The sequence below is a fragment of the Coenobita brevimanus genome, unplaced genomic scaffold (genome assembly GCF_032717465.1).
Source record: "Coenobita brevimanus isolate Jiangsu-jjx unplaced genomic scaffold, ASM3271746v2 jjx.HiC_scaffold_2785, whole genome shotgun sequence".
NCBI lineage: Eukaryota > Metazoa > Arthropoda > Malacostraca > Decapoda > Coenobitidae > Coenobita > Coenobita brevimanus.
The window spans coordinates 5001-15000 of NW_027643747.1; the positions used below are offsets into that span (position 1 = coordinate 5001).

General features: G+C 42.3%; 1 pseudogene; it reads left to right on the forward strand.

Annotated features, from left to right (window-relative positions):
* The first annotated feature begins 2616 nt into the window (after window positions 1–2616).
* Window positions 2617–3301, forward strand: LOC145390068 (trypsin alpha-3-like; annotated as a pseudogene).
* Window positions 3302–10000: the final 6699 nt, after the last annotated feature.

Sequence of the window (10000 nt, forward strand, 5' to 3'; positions counted from 1 at the left end):
TGGCTCTCTGTTATCTTGTTTATATCATCTTCTTGGAGGAAACAATCTTGCAGGCTTCTGGGCTTTGATTCCTGCTTCCTTGCATGAAAGAATAAAGTTTGGCCGAATATGATGCATAGTAACCAAGGAGACTCATTCGTGCCTCATAACCAAGCCTCATCGAATTTCCTACAACCAGAAACTAGTAATTAAGTTCCAGAAATTGCCCAGTCCCATCAGGTGAAGACAAATAGACTGTAGCGCCATAAAGAGCTGTCTGAATAAGAAATTTGGCACCGATGGAATTAGGAGGCGTTGAACTTAGCAATGTCGGATATTGTGTGTGTTTGCCGACGTGTTTATGGTTATTATGATCATACAGTGAGGAAACAAAATGACAGCATCGTTCTTTTTGTATCGTAAACACCCAAGTGGTGTGGAAAAGAGACGCCTTCATGTGGTGGCTCCGATATAACACGGCGGCTACACTGCCTGGTTATGGAAACGTCCCTCAACTGCTTCCTATCCTCGGAAAGAAGGATGGTGCACTATAGGAGTGCAGCTTAAGACTACAGGCCATAGGGTTCACGTCCAGATGGGATTTCAACCACTGCTACTATTATTTCTACTACTATTACTGCTACTACTACTACTACTAATCTAACTTAAAGATCCTTAACTGCTTTCTGCCCAGATGGAGGCCAGTTGTAGTCATCATCATCATCATCATCCTACCCCCTCCTTCCCACCTAAAAACATGGGGTAAGGTAGGGTCCAAAGAAGAAAGTTTAGAGAGGCGAGCATTATCAAGTGCATGCCTAGTGAAATGGCCCAATTCACATGACATTCTCTCCTCTGAATACTGAATGGCTTTAAAAATTTCCAAACACCTTTTCCATAGCGATTTATTCTGCCCATAACACCTCAGTATCTTTTTTGTATGCTGTGGAAAAGGTGTTATGAAACCTCCACAGCCCATTGAAGATTTTTTTTTAATTCAAAGTAGAGAGAAGCAAAAACTGGAAGCCCCGATGGTTGTTTCCTGAGAGAGAGAGAGAGAGAGAGAGAGAGAGAGAGAGAGAGAGAGAGAGATCCATTCATACGGGTCAGGGCTAAATATTCGGACATAAACTATATTTTTCACCTCGTTCCAGTGCTAGTAGATTTCGATGCAATCCCAGCCCCGTACTCTCGTAGGGTAAGGAAGCTCCCTAATTTTTCTTCCTTAGCGATTTAGTTTCGAATCCGGCTAGTGAATATCTTTCTGTACGCTGTTTATGCAGAAAATGCCGATACTGGAAGGAATTATTTAACACAAAAGAGGACAGTAAAGTGTAATAAACAAAATAAATTGATTAAGAAAAGGTGTAAGAAAGCTCCCTTAACCGACGGGAATACAGTTGTCCAACTCTCTAATGCAGGCGTTATCCTAAACTTTCAGTTAGCTCTGTTTAGCTCTATACTTTCACATGAGCTCTAAAAATGTCTTCCTCAGTCTGTATTTCCCTGTGCCTGTGAACTCCAGTCTTTTAAACTCAATCCAGATATCACGAAAGGAACCGATCTTGTATTTGCCTCTCTCTTGTTTGTTTGTTTTTAGGGAACAACTATGATGGTTTCTAGCCTTTGGTTCCTTCTCTGCATTAAAAAAAAAAATGAAAGTGTGTCCACGTCTATACAAAACTGATTGTCTCCTGGTGGCAAATGAACTTCCTTCATAATAACAATTGGGGAAAGGGCAGTGCAAATTAGTGAATTGCCCATAGTCTTATATTCATATCGTTAACCTTCATCATACTCTCTTACACTCTGCCTCTCATCCAGTCTTTGATCGTCCCTGTCTGCCTCTCATCCAGTCTTTGATTGTCCATGTCTGCCTATCATCCAGTCTTTGATTGTCCATGTCTGCCTATCATCCAGTCTTTGTCCATGTCTGCCTCTCATGCAGTCTTTGATCGTCCCTGTCTGCCTATCATCCAGTCTTTAATTGTCCATGTCTGCCTCTCATCCAGTCTTTGATCGTCCCTGTCTGCCTATCATCCAGTCTTTAATTGTCCATGTCTGCCTCTCATCCAGTCTTTAATTGTCCATGTCTGCCTCTCATCCAGTCTTTGATCGTCCCTGTCTGCCTATCATCCAGTCTTTGATTGTCCATGTCTGCCTCTCATCCAGTCTTTGCTCGTCCCAGCAGGAATGTTGGGATCCGGGGCTAGGTTACTTTGTTCAGACATTAAAGACAAGAGTCATCAATCGTTTGCTTCTGAGTGGCCTTATGTAAGCACCGAGATTCTACCAACCCTAGGACGTAAACCTTTGTGGGCCACATACGGTTAGAGCACCTTTATCTTTCACTCGTAAGAGGTAGTTTTTCATTATATTCAAGCTCTCTCCACTCATTTTCATTCAGGATACAGGAGATTTTCAATCTGGTGGGGCTAGATATAAGCTTCAATAACTCTGTCACAACTATGAGTTTTAATGAAACTGAAGGAAATCGTCTGGGAAAAGAAAGGTTAAAATGCAAAATATGAATGGAATGAGGAGCTTATTCAATCACCACTTTTTATATATATATATATATATATATATATATATATATATATATATATATATATATATATATATATACGGCTGCCCACTGCGCTGCACACTACCCCATGGATCAGATCTACGTCACACTTGGAGACCATTGGAGAGACCCGACCAGACCGACACGGTACACCATTACAGCGCAGGTCTCCAAAGTCATCATACACGAGGCCTACGACAGGCAGACGGTGAACAACGACATAGCTCTCCTGGAACTGAGTGAGGCAGTGACCTACAGTAACGGCGTGAAACCAATCTGCCTGCCCTGTTCCGTCACACAACAGAAACTCGAGGGACAGAACGGGATCGTAACTGGCTGGGGTGCGACGTCCTCTGGAGGATCATTCAGCGAGGTGCTACAGGAGGTGGATCTTCACCTGATGTTCACTGCAGACTGCCAAGGCTACCTAGGGAACTTCGTGACCTCAAACATGATCTGCACCTACAAGCACAACCACGATGCCTGCCAAGGAGATTCTGGAGGTCCTCTGGCTTGGAAGGGAGAAGACGGGAGGTATTATCTCGTGTGGTTGTGTCCTGGGGCTACGGTTGCGCCGGTGTGGACACTCCCGGGGTATATGCTAAGGTCACCCACTACCTCGCCTGGATTCAGATAAAGACGGGTATCACTGTATGTCCGTAGAGCCATAACTTACCAGCAACCACATACAGACGTGAGCTAAAGGTTGTATTCTAAGTTGCTTTGGAGATTCCACAACCCTTCTTTCCGAGCAATTATTTCACACATATACCCTTTAGCACCGTCTGGTTGCATCTGAGATTTAGTAGCATCTCTTCCTCGGCTACCTGTTTGCATATTACAACTTAATATCGTCTTGTATGCTATTAATGTAAAATATGTTGATATAACGACGATATAAATAACAGAGAAGCGAATCTTAGGTATAAAAAGCAAACTAAGCCGCTCAAGAATATGTGCCAGAGATGGGATGGGCAGCTATGAAGTAAAAAGGGAATATGGCACGATAACTTACTACTGCATCAAACATAATAGTTGTATATGTAGGTATAGATACTGATTTCATCCTTTTGGCTATGTATAGTTTCTCTTAATAAAATAGTCTGGAAATAGAAGTAACAAAACATCTAACTTTGGCCATCAGAGTACCAGCACCACACAATATGATACAATCTCAGTGTACATTTGTGCAGAACACCGTTATAATGTACAGGAAAATAAATATCAATTGTTCATCGTGTATCATTTTCTAACGACTTTAGTACCGTAGTTTATTTCTGTTTGGTCTATTTATCTATTTATTTTTTTATTTACTTTTTACTGCCTCCTGATCATCTGATTCAGTTCTAAAGCAACCTAGATGCAATCCCTTCACTGAAATGTTTTTTTTAACATACGATTATTCTTGCTATCCTCAGACGATTTTATTAGACGGTTGTTTTTGTTTTTTTATTCTAGACAAGAGAGCTATCAAACTGAAGGGATTTGATATAGCCTTCAGTAACTCAATTTCCTACCAGAAGTCCTTCATAAGTTAAATAAAATCAACTGGTGGTAGCAGGAGTAGGCTAAAAACAGATGTCATTAAATAATAATAATAATAATAATAATAATATCGGTGGTAATAGTAGTAGTAGTAATAATAGCAGTAGCAGTAGTAGTAGTAGTAGTAGTTGCAGTAGTAGTAGTAGCAGCAGTCTCTAAGAACTGATCCTAAGTTAAGCATTAAATATTCTAATGATTCTAAATAGTAGAAATTTGAGCAACTAAACTCCCAAGAAACTAAGCAATATAAAGATTCTAAGCAGTGATTAATCTAAGCATTCTAAGCAGTGACGATTCTCATGCATTTGGATTCTAAGACAGCAAACAATCCTAAGTAGGGAACATTCAAAGCAGGGAACAAGTAAGGATCTAAGCAGTACCATAACGAGTCTAAAATCTAAGCAGTGTAGATTCTAAGACAAAAAGAATAATCCATTACAGCAAGGATCCCAAGTAGTGAACATTCTCAGCAGTCAAAAAGTAAGAATTCTAACCAGGAAGGATTCTAAGCAGATCTAAGCAGTAAGGAGTCAAAGGGATGAAGATTCTAAGCAGGTCTAAGCAGTAAGGGGTCAAAGAGATGAGGATTCTAAACAGGTCTAAGCGGTAAGGAGTCAAAGAGATGAAGATTTTAAAAACCGAGAATGCAGAATATTCTTGAGAAAAATAGAGAAGTGAGAATCCAACGGTACAGCTGGCCATCCCACCGATATTACTGAGGAGCTGCGAGGCTGTCTGCATGTCCCGTTTGGTCAACGTCCTCCTCCTGACTCAATCGCACCACACCCTGTTAATAGTAGGAGTAGTAGTAGTGATGCTGATGCTGGAGTAACAGAGGGATGTGATAGTGCAGTAGAAGTGACGGGAAAGAAAAACGCCGTCGCTTTCTAGCGCTACAGGGGGATTGTTGGAGACCGATGTGGTGGCAGTGTATTTGTTTACGTGGCACTTTTGCTGAGCTGGAGCAACCCTTTAACAGCCATCAGTCCACGCCGATTCCCGTATCTATCAATGATGCTACAGTGTGATTAAATCAAAACATATATTCTTTCCTGTATCCTGTGCTTACCATTTCACTGTCTACCTGGGTCTGTGGATGTATATACAGGATGATCCACATATTTTCTCTCTTATTTCTTAACTGACCGAATCTCATTTGTTGTGGAGACGACTCGCGTTACCAGTGTCTACCCCGTCTGACGACATTATTAATCAGCCATGCAAGCGATGTGCTTACCGGCAGAGCAGACAGGAGCCCGAAAAGGATTATCTGAAGCTGAAAATTATGTAAGCTAGATTATAACTTTTTAGTCCAAGTTCGTTAAAAGAAAAATTCTCTCTCTCTCTCTCTCTCTCGCTCGCTCGCTCGCTCGCTTTTCAACTCCAAGACCACTTCAGCGCCAAGACCATTTCTACGCCAAAACCATTTCTATGCCAAGACCACATCAACACCAAAACCACTTCTATGCCAAAATCACTTCTATGCCGAGACCACTTCTATGCCCAGACCATTTCTATGCCAAAACCACTTGCCAAGACCACTTCAACACCAAGACCACTTCAACATCAAGACCATTTCTATGCAAAGGCCACTTCTATCCCAAAACCACTTCTACGCCAAGACCACTTCTATGCCAAGACCACTTCAACACCAAGACCACTTCAACACCAAGACCACTTCAACACCAAGACCACTTCAACACCAAGACCACTTCAACACCAAGACCACTTCAACACCAAGACCACTTCAACACCAAGACCACTTCAACGACAAGACCACTTCAACACCAAGACCACTTCAACACCAAGACCACTTCAATGCCAAGACCACTTCAACGACAAGACCACTTCAATGCCAAGACCACTTCAACGACAAGACCACTTCAATGCCAAGACCACTTCAACGACAAGACCACTTCAACACCAAGACCACTTCAACACCAAGACCACTTCAATGCCAAGACCACTTCAACGACAAGACCACTTCTATGCCAAGACCACTTCAACACCAAGACCACTTCAACACCAAGACCACTTCTATGCCAAGACCACTTCAACGACAAGACCACTTCAACACCAAGACCACTTCAACACCAAGACCACTTCAACACCAAGACCACTTCAACACCAAGACCACTTCAACACCAAGACCACTTCAACACCAAGACCACTTCAACACCAAGACCACTTCATTGCAAAGACCATTTCTACACCAAGACCACTTCAACACCAAGACCACTTCCACACCGAGACCACTTCATTTAAAATATCAGTTCCATCCAACAAGTCATCCTCACCAAAACTCAGAACTTTTCCCAGTATTGTGTTGAGGAATAAAGCCCGTAAAACAGATAGATAAATAGATAGATAGATAGACAGATAGATAGACAGACAAACAGACAGAGACAGAGGAAGAGACAGACAGACTGACAGACACAGAGTAGGAGGAGGAAGAAAGTAAGCCTTACAGGAAGGAGAGAAAAGATGCAGGGAAAATCAAAACGAGATGAAACAGCTGGTAGGAATAATATTGACTCTTGTACTTTCACTCAATCGCCATGAGACGCTGAGAGACAAGTAAACACGAGGGAATGGTAAGAGGGGAGAGAAGAGGGATGGAGGATCTGTGAGAGAGAGAGAGAGGGGGTGGAGGGGGGAATCCTACGAGAGAATGGTATGAGAAAAGCAGACAATGATATTTACATCTTAAAGGGAAAATTACAAAGACAAATAATAGGAAAACTTTCCATTCTCGCCACTATCGCTACCAAATCCACTCAGATACTGATGAAGGAAGCGAGTTGATAGCAAGCTGGGGTAGGGAATAAGTCTGATATTAATTTCTTTATATCAAACTTTATAGACCTTCATTAAACTCATCGACATGTCACAAATATATTCGTAGTTAATTTCTTATTACCTGTCTTGAATGAGACAACCCTAACTTATATTCAGCGTGGACGGTGGACATTAGTACCGAAGCGATGACAAATGAAGGTGCGTGGCACGCAAGAAAACTGCTCAGTCTTAAAGAACGGACCACATAATCTTTGCTAAATCCAACTACTTCTTCATCAGTTATCATTTATCGTGCCATCAGAAGCGCATTGGTCCATGGCTGGATTACCAATACACACTTCAGACACTGTATTTAAGGTGAGAGTGATCCCTAGACACTGAGTGCCAGAGTGTTAACAGTAAACCCTAAACATACTCCGGATTAAAGCCCTAACGAGCCACAACTGGTTGCAGCTCCTCAGCCTGTTGGACTACCAGTCTGACACATACAAAAAAAGCTATATCACTCTTGCAAGGTAATATGGCAGCAATATTTCAAACAATTAACAGAACAGTAAGGTAAGCTTTCGTTATAAGGTGCCTTTTTATATTCTTTTCATTCCATTAAATCCGCAAGATATAATGGGAATATTAACTACTTAAATTCCCTTGCTACAGTACAGGTGCTTATAAAGCTGGTTTACCAGTTCACCAGCTGACAGTAGTGTACTGGTGAACCAGATATATGAAAACACGCTGAAAGACAGAGACGGGATTTAGAAGAAAAAATTCAACAGTGCCAAATGTCTCAATATATATATATATATATATATATATATATATATATATATATATATATATATATATATATATATATGCTTCCCCCAGGGAAAAGGAGGTAGCCGAGACAGGACGACACACTCCCCATTTACTCATCCATTCAAACACAATCATTCGCATCTTAGCCCCAAAGGGGAGAACGGACAGATCCTCACCGCACCACACCTGCATATAATAGTAATTTCCCGTTATCGGTATACGAGTAATATCCTTTAATAATAGATGGTGCATATCTTCACTCATTTTCACAAGATCAATAATACGGCACCATATATGAATATTGTCAATCAATATTGATTGTGTGAGGGCCGGTAAATAATATCCTGCGTTGCCAGTGTGGCGGTATTACCTCAGCAAGTTCACATGTCCCTTATCAATGCCCAACGTATCCTTTATCATACGTGTAATGAAACATAGTAATTTCTACAGATTTCTATATTAGGCGTACGTGCCGAGGCCCAGTTTCAGCTGTTGACGTCTTAATCTGCACCAACATTTATGACCATAGTACAACTGTTTATGCATAACAGTTTGTTACATCTGTTTTACGCACCCCTTTTTGTCCTTTGGGAAGAAACGAAACCGTAGGTTAGTTCCAGTTAGTGGGTTTTTCCCACAAACAACACAGCGGTGTCCAGGGTTTAGAGCCATGTTTATTTGTACCGCCACGCCCCCTCACATCCCGCCTGTCAACTTATGTAAACAAACAGACGACACACCGGCGACCACAATGCCATCTGTTGACCAAGCCAGCTCGTTACATTGGTCTCGTGTTCGCCCGTAAGAGTCCGTGACTCGACTCTCACGATGGCCATTTTGTTTTTAACTCTTCCACCTGTGAATTTCTGGCTTCGAATCACGCACGCACACATGCACATACACACACACGTACACACACACGTACACATACACATACATACATCTATATACATATAAGCACACACACACATACACACACGCACACCACACACGTGTTTGTATGTGTATGTATGTATATATGCATGCGTGTGTGTGTGTGTGTGTGTGTGTGTGTGTGTGTGTGTGTGTGTGTGTGTGTGTGTGTGTGTGTGCAAGTTAAAATCAAGTAGTAGCAGTAGCAGTAGTAGACCCTACCTCAACACTGTTCCTGTGGCACTGTCTTTGATGCAAACCATGCAATGGTGTGCAAGAAGGCAGGCTGTGTGTACGCGACGTCACTGCCAAAATGCTGCAGGAAATATGCCATGATGTCACCACAGAGCCAGCTGTGCTGCCCCTAGACGGCGAGCACTTCACCCACAGAACAGCAGACACATCAAATGATGCCAGAGTGGATGTCAGTGTTGCAGGTTTGCGGACACGTGGGCAGAGGGCTTTCTTCAACATTAGGATAATTGATCCTATGGCAGCATGTCATCGTGAACTGTGTCTCGAGGCTGCACACAAAAGGAATTAACAAGAAAAAAAAACACAGACTATCAAGAAAGGATCAAACTTTTGCACCACGTTGGATTGACTGCCTTTGTGTTCACAACATCAGGTGGGACGGGTCCAGGGGCAAGCATTTTCTCTCGAGACTGGCAGAGATTCTTTCTAAGAAGCGTCAACGTCAGAGTTCCGTTATGGCCTGGATGAGGTGTCAACTGTCCTACTCCCTTGTGAGGTGTGCACTGCTATGCCTCAGGGGCACAAGACCATCAGCCCTCAGGCCTGTCTCTCTGGCAGGTATGGATTACGAAGCTACTGTGACTGAGTCACATTGACCAGCAACTCCAATAGATTAAAGTTTTTGTTGACACTGTACTACTAAAAAATCTAGTAGTAATAAAGTCTTTTGTGGTTGGTGGGGGTACTCCCCATCCACTCACTCGATGTAGTGCTGTTCTCGGATGCCTGCCCATTCCTCTCTTCCTTTGTTCTTTCTATCGTTCCTCATCTGTCATTTTTTCCTTCATTCATTCCTCTTCCTTCTGTCTACGGGTGACTATACATTGCGTAACAAGCCAGATGGTTTCCTGTACACCAGGAAACCATTTACTACGCTGGATGGTAACCATACAACCAAATTATGGCGCCTGATGGTTTAGTGGGCAATTAAGGCGCTTCAATCGGATTGAGCCGGTGCAAGTTAATATCCAAGGGATGGTTAGGGTTTAATGGTCACGTAATGCCACTCAGGGATGAGTGAGGCTGGTAATTCTCATCATAAATGTGAGGACCAATTTGCCTAGCTCCAGGCTCCTATGCTCCTCATGGGGCAACACAGGATTAGATGATGAATGAATGAATGAATGATGATAAAGTGTTGGC